Source organism: Tiliqua scincoides, chromosome 3, assembly GCF_035046505.1.
Source record: "Tiliqua scincoides isolate rTilSci1 chromosome 3, rTilSci1.hap2, whole genome shotgun sequence".
Taxonomy (NCBI): Eukaryota; Metazoa; Chordata; class Lepidosauria; order Squamata; family Scincidae; genus Tiliqua; species Tiliqua scincoides.
In genome coordinates, this window is record NC_089823.1 from 230,692,387 (window position 1) to 230,703,779 (window position 11,393).

At 44.9% G+C, this 11,393-nt stretch overlaps 1 pseudogene; it reads right to left on the bottom strand.

The window, feature by feature from the left end:
* Window positions 1–10,961: 10,961 nt before the first annotated feature.
* Window positions 10,962–11,078, bottom strand: LOC136647258 (5S ribosomal RNA; annotated as a pseudogene).
* Window positions 11,079–11,393: the final 315 nt, after the last annotated feature.

Genomic DNA, 11,393 nt, shown 5'->3' on the forward strand with positions numbered 1-11,393 from the left:
CTTAGGCCCTCACTCTCAGTCCAATACAGACAGGGCTTCTTAAAGGTGCAGCATCAGTTCATGACATCAGGGAACTTTTGTTGCCTGGTTACTGGAGCCACCACTTTAACTGGGAGGAAAAAGTTCTCCTGTGCGGAACTGCACAACTCATTTCCTGTGACCCCCCTGGGAAGCAGGCTTCCTCAACACAGACAAGTTCTCCAAGGCAATCTCCACTCACTCCATTGCTGCTCTGGCATGCCCTCAAGTCCACCTCAAGAAAGGGTTCTTTCTCCAACGGGTCCTCAGTCTCTTTCTCAACCTATTTCTTTCCACTCCCTTTCTGACCTGCTTCTAGCCTTTCCTCTCTGGCTGGCCAGGCTTACCTTGCTGTACTTTGGAAGCATGCTAGTGCATTGGGTCTGCTTGGGATCTGGTCCTGAGAGAGGCTGTCCAGCAAAGCCAAGAAAGGCCCAATCCAAACCAAGCCGTGGGCTCTCATCCTCACCCTCCTGCCATACTGCAGGGCAGCAGCTTGGCTGTTCCCTGCATATCCCTAAAGGTCTAAAGGAGCGGAAGAAAGCTGCCAATGGCTGGGCTGCAGTACATATGGGAGGAGAGCTACACTGAGAGCAGGAAGCTTTTACCATGGCCTGGTTCCTGTCAGAGCTACTAATTCAATCTCTCGTATATACAGCAATAAATTCACATGAAAAATTAACTGAAATCTTGCCAGGAGTCGTACTCTCCGCTCTCTCCCCAGCCTTTCCCCACCGCCAACTACATCACTTTATCTTGACATCATCTGGTTTTTAATGGCTCTGAGATGCGAGCGGCACACTCCAGATCTCTGCACTCAGTGTAACAGAATCCTGCCTTTATTACCAGACGTCTTAACTCACACTCAATTTAGATACTATCTCTTTTGCAGCTGGGCTTGAACTGCCTGCACAATACACCTGTGCAGAATTGCATTAGGACTGTGAAAACCCCCAGCCATTTATCTTGTAAACTCACATACTTCAAAGCAACCTCATTCTTTCTAATAATTCCTTTCCTCTAGGTAGGTGTTAAAATATCTGTAAGGCGACACAAGGAGGTGGAGTTCAGCCAAAGAAGGAATTGCAGAATGTTGCTCTGCCATTCCCTCAACAGCTGTTGTTGGCAACCTTCAGTCTCAGAAGACTATGTTATCATGCTCTGGATGGTGGTTCTGGCACAGCGTCTAGTGTGGCTGAAAAGGCCGATTCGGGAGTGACAATCCCTTCCACACCGGGAGCAAGTGCAGTCTGTCCCTGGTCTGTCTCCCTGGATATGGGCCTTCCTTCTTTGCCTCTTTGCCTCAGACTGTTGGCCAAGTGTCTCTTCAAACTGGGAAAGGCCATGCTGCACAGCCTGCCTCCAAGCAGGCCGCTCAGAGGCCAGGGTTTCCCACCTGTTGAGGTCCACTCCTAAGGCCTTCAGATCCCTCTTGCAGATGTCCTTGTATCACAGCTGTGGTCTACCTGTAGGGCGCTTTCCTTGCACGAGTTCTCCATAGAGGAGATCCTTTGGGATCCGGCCATCATCCATTCTCACAACATGACCAAGCCAACAGCAGCTATCAACAAATCCCTCAACAGCAGCTATCCACAAATCGAATTCTTTGTGTCATGGGTGAATGTTCATCAGCGCAGGGATCCCCTCCCAGAAACCTGCCTTATACAGAGTCAGACCACTGGTCAGTAGCATCACTGGGGGTGTAGTGGGTGCAGACCACACCACGTGTCACCCTTGGGGGGGGTGATACCACACCACCCGAGCCTTCATTCAGCTATCTTCACCCTGCTCCAGACCCAGCTGCCTTTCACTTTCACCATCTATCATTTCACAGCTTGCTGGTCAGAACACAAAGCAACTGGGCCTGAAGTAGCCCAAAGATGGTCAGACGGAGGCAGGCTGGAGGCCTTTTGCATTAAAAGCAATGTGATATCTCAGAAGGTTGGGGTGACATGATTACATCATTACATCACCCCTGAACATCCAGAACACCAAGGTCCACAAGTAAGTGATGCACTGGGTGGCACCCACCCCAGGCCCATGTCACTGGTCCATCAAGCTCAGTATTGTGAACACAGGCTGGCAGCAGCTTTCCAGGGGAAATTCTTTTCCATCCTAGCTGGAGATCCAGAGATTGAACAAAGGATCCCTGCATACAAAGTATGTCCCCTACCACTAAGCTCTAAGCCCTGCATCCCTGGTGCTCTTATTTATGCTGCAGCCTGGAGAAGGCACAAAAGAGCAGGCATTTCTTTGGAGCAGTGGTACTGTGCTCTTTCTTACCTTCGCTATACTGTAGCATGAATGAGAGGACCCCTCCTCTCTCCTAAGCCCTCCAGGTATGCCTAAGGAGAGAGGATTTCCCTCTTCCCTAAGGAGAGAGGATTTAATCACAACTGCAAACAGTGTTTGACTAGTAAGCCAAGTCATTGTTTCTAGATCTTGGCTCAAGAAGGTTTGTCCTCCCACCTTTGCCAGCAAATCCAGGATGGTCCAGTTCCTTCTAACAAATCCTGCCCACATTATACAACTCACATACCAAGGTGTATGGAGAAAGATTCAGGATGAGGTGCCTCCCTTTCATCATCCTTTGATAAGGACTAAAAAGGCTCTACCTTCAAGCAACAGCAAGATCACAGGCACTCAGATCATCATCTGGGACCAAGAAATCTACCTGATAAAATGTGCTCCTATCAAAAGAGTTATCTGTCTACTGGAAGCCATGTAACAGTAGGGACAAAATACAGAAAGTTATTTTCTGGGTTCCAGAAACCAAGGTCTGTCCCTGGAATGTCAGGGTGGTTGACACATATGCCACTGGTATTCTGCATATTTGTATGAGCTTGGCACTCAAAGGAAAGCATCCAGTCATCTGGAAAGACCATGATTAAGAGCCAGGCTACAAAAACAGCAGCCTTTCATCATCTATCTGTTGCTGAACTGTAGATTGCAGATGGAGGAACCAAATGTCTGATCTGGCTTCCAAATCAAAAACATTCACTGCTCATACTTATTAGTCTGAACTCAATGTGATTGGGGCAGCCATTTTTGATTATTCATGCCTGCCCCACTCACACCTAAAATACACGGTGTGGATATTCCACATTTTACAATATATGGGGCACAAAGGGGAGGAGAAGTTTCTCCCTAACCTGCCTTCCTGCACTCCATCAATGCAGCCACTTTTCTCCCAGTCTGGCTCCAACACCAAGGGAGAGTCAAGCTGGGGACAAAAGTGGTCAAAACAATGGAATGCAGAGGTAAAGTGGGGGGAGGGTTTAATTTTCCTCTTGCCTTTTGTTGTAAAAAGTTGACTCCAACCCCTGTTTTCAACAGCATAGGGCAGACATGAGAATAAAAATTCTTGTCACTTCTAGTTGAAACCCAGTGTGATGGATTCTGAACTAGATTTTTCCCTGGCATGCTAGTTCAAACATACAGCTCCCCTTTGCATTCTGTGCTATAATCCAGAAACAGCCATATCACACCCATCTGACTGTATCACTCAGAGCTCTGAGACCCAGTTGCATTCCAAGTGTGGGTGATGTGGCCAACTCCCATGCAAACAATGGAGCACATACAAAGAATAAAACAGAGAACCGGATACCCAGGACAGCCTGTGGAAGCAATGGGCTTATACAGAAACAAACCCGCTCACAAATGAATCCTCACATTCATTCACTGGCTTACAGAAGACCTAATTTGATTTTTTGTTCTCTCAGATTCTTTTACAATAAGTGCAAATTGGCTTCTTCAAGCTGCCCACACAGTCAGCAGAATTCTGAACACACTCCATGAGAAGCCGAAACCTTCTCAGAGGAGGAGCAGCGAACAAACGTCATCAAACACATTCGAGAGAATTCCGTGTCTCTTGCCAACTGAGGTGTGTGAAGTCTGAAATAAAACCCTTAGCAAGAAGTCTCTTGTGCCACCTGTCACCTCCAGTTGTCACACTGCTCAGGGTCTCTGGTGTGTAAAATCTTAGACTTCCCTGGTTTGTTGTGATTGTCAATGTTGTATGATGTTTTGACTGTTTCTTGAGAAGGGCAAGTTTATCTGCTTAAGAGAAAACAATCCTTTGGTCCCTGATACTCCTGATTTAAAAAAATAAATGTAACAGGGTGTTTGTTTTGCTTAACGTCTTGGAAAACTGCAGAACCATAATCTGTTGTTTTCTACCTTATTACAGTCACGTTAAGAGCTGGCATCTCTCCATTAACCTTTTTCCATTAATAAATGGTCTGTTTAAAGTATAAAGCTGAAACCGAAAGGATTATAGAACTTACACTAGCGTCTCTCTCCCCCCCTACCATCTACACGTGCACTTAGAGAGCCACCTGGAATCCAACAAAGAGAACCATCTGCATAGATGAGTGCTACATGGGTCTGAGAAGTCGGATACAGAGACCAGAATTGGGACAATCACTTTTTTTAGGAGAAGGGAGGGGGAAACAGGGACTGTATTGAGTCCTCTGCAGATGGTGATAAGCTATTGGGCTTGAACCAGTAATGTAGCCAGGGTGGTGGTGGTAAGTACAGCAGACCGTGCACCTCCCCATGTAAGTGGGGAGTCACCAGTCACCACTGGAGCCATTCGGGACAGCAAAGGCTGTCGCTGGCCCAAATGGCTTCAATGGTGACTAGGAAGAGCTGCTTACCCAGGGAGTTGCGCCACCTGCTGTACTTACCATAGGCCCCCCCCCCCGGCTACACTAACAGCTTGGACAGTGCATATGCAGTCTCGGTTCCTAGATTTCATCCCCAGGAAATTGCAAGCGGCTCCTTACAGCTCTTTGTGAGCATATTTTCCCTGTTAGTTCAGAATAACAAACTGCAAAGTATCCTCTTTTTTATGTGTTTGCAAGAAAGAAACTAAATAAATTTTTAAAAGGAATGAAAAATTCACGTTAAATCCATTAAAGGCAATAGTAGTATTGTAACTAGTTTGAGCTGGGTTTGAAGGAAAAAAGAGAAGTTCCTCCCAGAGGTTCTGGCACAAGGAGAAGCGAGGGGAAAGGAGCACTGCTGTGCTGGGGAGTTGCTTAATCCGTTGCTGTCCTGTAATATTTTTATGAGGACCAACAAGAATGACACAAAGTTAGGAGGAACAAGCATTTGAGTTTTTCAGCTTTCAAAAAGCATCTGAAAGCCTGCAGCTCCCAATTCTGTGTCATTTTTTGTGGAGCTTAATAAAGGCACTAAGAGACTAGGGCTGCAATCCTGCCCACACTTTCCTGGCAGTAAGCCCCAATGACTCAAATGGGATTTACTTCTGAGTAGACCTACATAGGATTGGGCTCTAGGCTGTTGAAATCTGTTGGGTTCTTTTTAAGGACTGACATGGCAGTCTATAAATTTTACACCTTTAGTTACAAGGGAAATAATGGCCTTTTTACATAACGTCCTATTTCTAAATGACACAATTCTTATCAGTAGTTCAGCTAACACTCCCGTATCTGCACTTAAAATAAAAACCAGATAGAAGTTCTCAGCCCAAACCCCAAATTCTGTCTCACTGTTACTAAAGATTCTCCAGATTGGGTCCATGCACCATACAGAGTCTCACATTTTAACCTGTTTGGGGGATAGCCATAAAGGTTTTATAAGCAGGTGTTGAATTAACAGAGGAAGTCAGCTCCCTCCTGACTTTGGAAAAACTACAGCGTACAAACCCTCCCCACATAACCTACTAGTTGGCTTACATCAAAAGGGCTGCCTGCATCCCATGTCAAGCATCATTCTCTGCAAGCTCTTTCCATGTCTAAAGGCATTTTAAAATACAGTTTTTAAGGAATTACTGATGTTGGTTTTAATTGCACGTTACAGCTAAGTGAACAGAACCTTTTTGAATTATTTTATAATTCAAAAAATCATTGCAAGGAGCACAGTAACTGAACCATATTAGGGATTTTATGTATGAAGAACAGACGCATTGGCATAGCTACTGCAGGTGCAAAGCATTAAGTCTTGCAGGGAGCCTCACCTCAGGGTACAAGTGGCCCCTCTCGCTCCCCTTCGGAGCCATTCCAGGCATGGGAAGCAAAACTGAAGCATATGCCTAGCTTTGAACCCCTCTAGCTACACCACTGAACAGAGGGAAATAAAGATTGAATGGACAGTGTGAATAATATAGGGTCAGTTCAAACAGGTCTGTTCATCACTCAATGACCATAGCAACAGTTAATGATCTGCATATCTCAATGAGCCATCACAGATTTAATCAACACACAAAAAAATAATTTTTATACACTGTGGTGTTCAATAGCCCATTTCAAAAGTTATTTCCACCCACATACAGCCAATGCACAAGCAGGAAACAGGAATATACTGGTCAGCCATGCATCAATGTGTCTACCAGACAGGTCTGCCCCCTTAGCAATCAAGCATTTGGTCTTTTGTCTGCTAGTAAGGGTTCCAAATCACACTGAAGTTCCACTGTATGCCTGAACAGCATACAGCATAGGATTGTAAATATGCAATCCTATACATATTTACTCAAGTACAGCCAACTAACCCCTGGGGGCTGGGGGCTAAGAATAGGCCCTCAGTTTGGCTGTACTTGTCGTAAGAGGCGACTAAACAGCCACCGGGTAGATGGGACTCGTCAGCCTAGGAAGGCAGCTCATCTAAGAGAAGGAAACTCTGACCTCAAACCTCCACTGCCTTGTGGCTACATCCAGTTCTGGAAAAGGCTTCAGGAGTCAACCTCGAGGCAAAATCAGGAGCCGGAGTCCCTTAGGCAGTTCATGGCTGAACACAGTCACGTTCTGGCAACTCCTGCGACGCTGCTGGAACCAACCGTATTGGCTTCTGCCTTTCCATTGGACCATTCCAGCGACGTGGAGAGGGGGGATTTGCTGCATGGGTAACAGCCTATCCTCCATACCTTCTTTACCCAGGCTTCGCGCACTGGAGAGGACACTCCAACTTCGCCATACGGCGTCGGCACAACACGGGAAGCAGCAGTTTACAGACCAGGGACAGACTGCACTTGCTCCCGGTGTGGAAGGGATTGTCACTCCCGGATTGGCCTTTTCAGCCACACTAGACGTTGTGCCAGAACCACCTTTCAGAGCGTGATACCATAGTCTTTCGAGACTGAAGGTTGCCAATACCTACAGCCAACTATGTTCAATGGGCTTTATTCTCACATCAGTATGTAAGGATTGCAATTTGACCACTCACTGTTAGAAGGAAAGGCCATCTTTAAGAATTCTCTTTGTCACTGTCTGTAAGAAGTTATCAAAATAAATAGCCTTTAAAATAATCAGCAAGTTCAGTAAATAAAATTTCCCATCTTCTGCTAAAATTGCTATCCATCAATTTGTGGACAACAACTTTAGTTGACTCACTTCTTATAAATGTACGTATTGCATTCATACTCTCCCCTTCTTCAGTGAGGGACCTCATGCGAGCACATGAAGGGCTCCCAGGTGGTCTGCCATCCCAGCACCAATCAGATCCAGATCTTCAGCTCAGCTGCTGTACCATGAGCTTCAGACCATGGCATGGGATCAGCATAGATGCTGCATCATTTGCCTATCAACCGAAACGCTCACAGACCTACTTTTATTTATTTTAATATAATATAATATAATCAGTAGAGAAATCTTGGGGTGGTGGTGGACAGGTCGATGAAAGTGTCAACCCAGTGTGCGGTGGCAGTAAAGAAGGCCAATTCTATGCTTGGGATCATTAGAAAAGGTAATGAGAACAAAACAGCTAATATTATAACACCGTTGTACAAGGCCACACCTGGAGTATTGCATCCAGTTCTGGTCGCCACATCTCAAAAAAGACATAGTGGAAATGGAAAAGATGCAAAAGAGAGCGACTAAGATGATTACTGGGCTGGGACACCTTCCTTATGAGGAAAGGCTACGGCATTCGGGCCTCTTCAGTCTAGAAAAGAGACGCCTGAGGGGGGACATGATTGAGACATACAAAATTATGCATGGGAAGGATAAAGTGGATAGGGAGATGCTCTTTACACTCTCACATAACACCAGAACCAGGGGACATCCACTAAAATTGAGTGTTGGGAGGGTTAGGACAGACAAAAGAAAATATTTCTTTACTCAGCATGTGGTCGGTCTGTGGAACTCCTTGCCAAAGGATGTGGTGATGGTGTCTAGCCTGGACGCCTTTAAAAGGGGATTGGACAAGTTTCTGGAGGAAAAATCCATTACGGGTTACAAGCCATGATGTGTATGTGCAACCTCCTGATTTTAAAAATGGGCTATGTCAGATGCAAGGGAGGGCACCAGGATGCAGGTCTCTTGTTATCAGGTGTGCTCCTTGGGGCATTTGGTGGACCACTGTGAGATACAGGAAGCTGGACTAGCTGGGCCCATGGCCTGATCCAGTGGGGCTGTTCTTATGTTCTTATATAATATAATATAATATAATATAATATAATATAATATAATATAATATAATATAATATACAGATCACTACTTATTTGCTTTCCAGAGTGCAAGTACTACTCAGCATAGGGGAACAGCTAATTGCATCTATTCTGCCTTATTTTATTTTGCTCTAATTGGGTGTGATCAGCTGGCACTTCTATGCTAGTCAGAGCACACACTGGGAGTAATTAGAGAGGACCTTTGCCTATTTGGACAACTTCCCATGCCTCCCAAAGAAAGGCCTCTGCATGCTTTCAGAAAGCATGCCTTCAGATTGGCTGATTCTGCCACACACTGAGTCATGTACATAATCCCATTGCCTTATAGAAAGCAACTTCAAGTTATTCCTTTAAAAACAAACAACTAAATTAATACACAGAAAGTCTATCCTTGGGCATGGCGTCAGGTGTTCTCAACCTCTTATTCGTTAAACTACAAAGCCACTTAGTATTTTACATGTCATCCCCTTCCTCCAGGAAAAAAAGAAAAAAAGAAAAAGATAGTGAGTCCCAACCATGGAAATATGACCTTCGCTTCCTTTCAAAATTAATGATGTCAAGCATTCCTTCACAATTATCTGCCTCCTTTGTCGCTATGCTCCTGCTAATGACCTTTCCAGTTCTGTCTCCGTTCCTCAGCAGCTTCTAACTGTTGCAACAAATTCGTTTAATAAAGCAAATTTCTGGTGCTGGTCCATGGAGGGGACTGTACAGTGGAAGTAGGTAGCACTGTAACCTCACCTGGCGTGGGCATGCAATCTACAGAGGTTTCCCTGCAGAGGTCAACAGAGTCTACTCCCAGGATGGCAGACCATAGAATGAACACACCACCAAAAGAGGAAACCATGTCCTCTTCTACAAGAACAGCAACTGCTGCTAATCTCTATGCCAAAACATGGCATTTAAGGATATCCTTCACACCATCCCTGGAGCCACTGGGAGAAATGAGTCCATATTCACTAAAATTGGTGAGCCAGACATTTTCTGGTTAAGAAGTTTGTTTTGGTAAACCTAACTGACTATCCACCCAATCCTAACATATGGAAACTTATGTTGATGGAAAGTAAATTGTGGGCTCTTTGATCAGATAAGTGCAATTTTAGTTGAAATTATCCCAGGGTGGTTTATAAGATTGCAACCACATCATAATTATCCAAGTTATTTTTAGAGGGCTAATGCAATATTGTACACATGATATATCAACTGTATTTATTAAAACTGGGGAATAGTGCAATATTATATGAATAGTGCAATAATTATTTACAAAAAGGGCAATAATGATGAAGAGTGCAATGTGTGAAAGATTTACATTAACGCATTCAAGACAAGACATTCTGAATGACCTGCGCCTTCAAGACCTTATTATACTGAGAGTAGAATGAAATAGATATTGATGCTTAGAGTTAGCTGAATGTATGTACTTTAAAAGACTGTGGTACATTTATTGTGTCAAAGTGTCAGCAAATCAGGAACAAATTAAAAAAATATTTTGGAAATATGGCATGTGTAAAGAAAAGAGGAAAGAAAGAAGATCCTAAGGATAAAGAGGAGAAGAAATCATCACTGGCATACCTGGGGGGAGTCAGGGGGTCAAATACCCCAGGGTGCCATCCGAGGGGTGGTGGCATGACCCTCCCACTGCCTTTTTTTCTTTTCGCAAAAATGAAAAGTGATCTTTTTAGGTCTTCCAGAGGCTTCGGAAGGCCCTGTGGAGGCCTCTGAAGCCTTCTGGGGGCCATGGAGGCCATGTGTGGTCTCTCCAGCCCTCAGAAGGCCTCCAGTTGCACACAGTGCGGAAAAGCAGCACGGAGGTGGCACTTTGTGATCCTGGCTTCAGGTGGCCCAGAGGCAAGGATCGCAATTGGAAACCATACTGTATCTCTGAAGTCTTTTGGAACACTATTAAATAAATTGAATCTATAGAGGATAGAATGAATCAAAAATGAAAAGACAAAGAAAATAAGTTAGAAGAAAATCAGGAGCAAACTGACAAGAAAGTTAAATAATGTTTTGATAAAATAAGAAAAGAGATGGGATGAAACTGTAAAATCAATATAGGGCATATGGGCTAATATTGACAAGATACAGAAAGAGCAAGAAAGGACCATTCGAGATTTGGTAAGTATAAAGTCATTCAGACCCAATTTATCATTCAGAGATAGAAATTAGTATGGATATGAGAAATGAATGAAATCGTTTGCTGATTAACAGCCCAATCCTAACAGGCACAGACGCTGCCAGAACTAATGTTCTGGCTGCAAAATGTGATTTATGGCATTGTGAACACCGTTCCACAAGCGAGCGGCTCCACGTTCTTCAGGGCTGCTAACAGAGAAGGCTAGGAGGAACCCACACACAGCAGCAGTGAAAGGGAAACCCACTGAGGCTGGTACATCAGCAGGGTGGACGGAACATATCGCTTGATTTCAGACTTGGCATTTGATGATTTAGCCAAATGTGCAAAGCTTTTAACTGAAAAGAAGATGATGTGTTTGCATTGGTTGGCAACCTTCAGTCTCGAAAGACTATGGTATAAGCCTACAGCACCCGGTATTCCCAGGCGGTCTCCCATCCGAGTACTAACCAGGCCTGACCCTGCTTAGCTTCCAAGATCAGACGAGATCGGGCATGTGCAGGGTAACAGTTACTGCCAATTGACATTGGGTAAAGATAAGAATGTGAGGAGAGCCCTGTTGGATGTGTCTATAGGTCCATCTCATCTAGCACCCTCCTAACTCTGCGATGTTAGCGTGTCCTCCCCCCAGGGCGCATCACCCCCCAGCTCGTCACCTTGTGCTGCCCGCACCCCCCACACCCTCCTGGCGACGCCAGTGCACCCAGCTTTCTATGGTGGCAAACCAGAGGCTCCCAGAAAGTCACAATTAGGAGATTGGCAAAAGCCTTCTCCTGCTGGTGCTCCCCTGCAGTTGGTATTCACAGGGAAATTGCTGCTGAAGGTGGAAACTC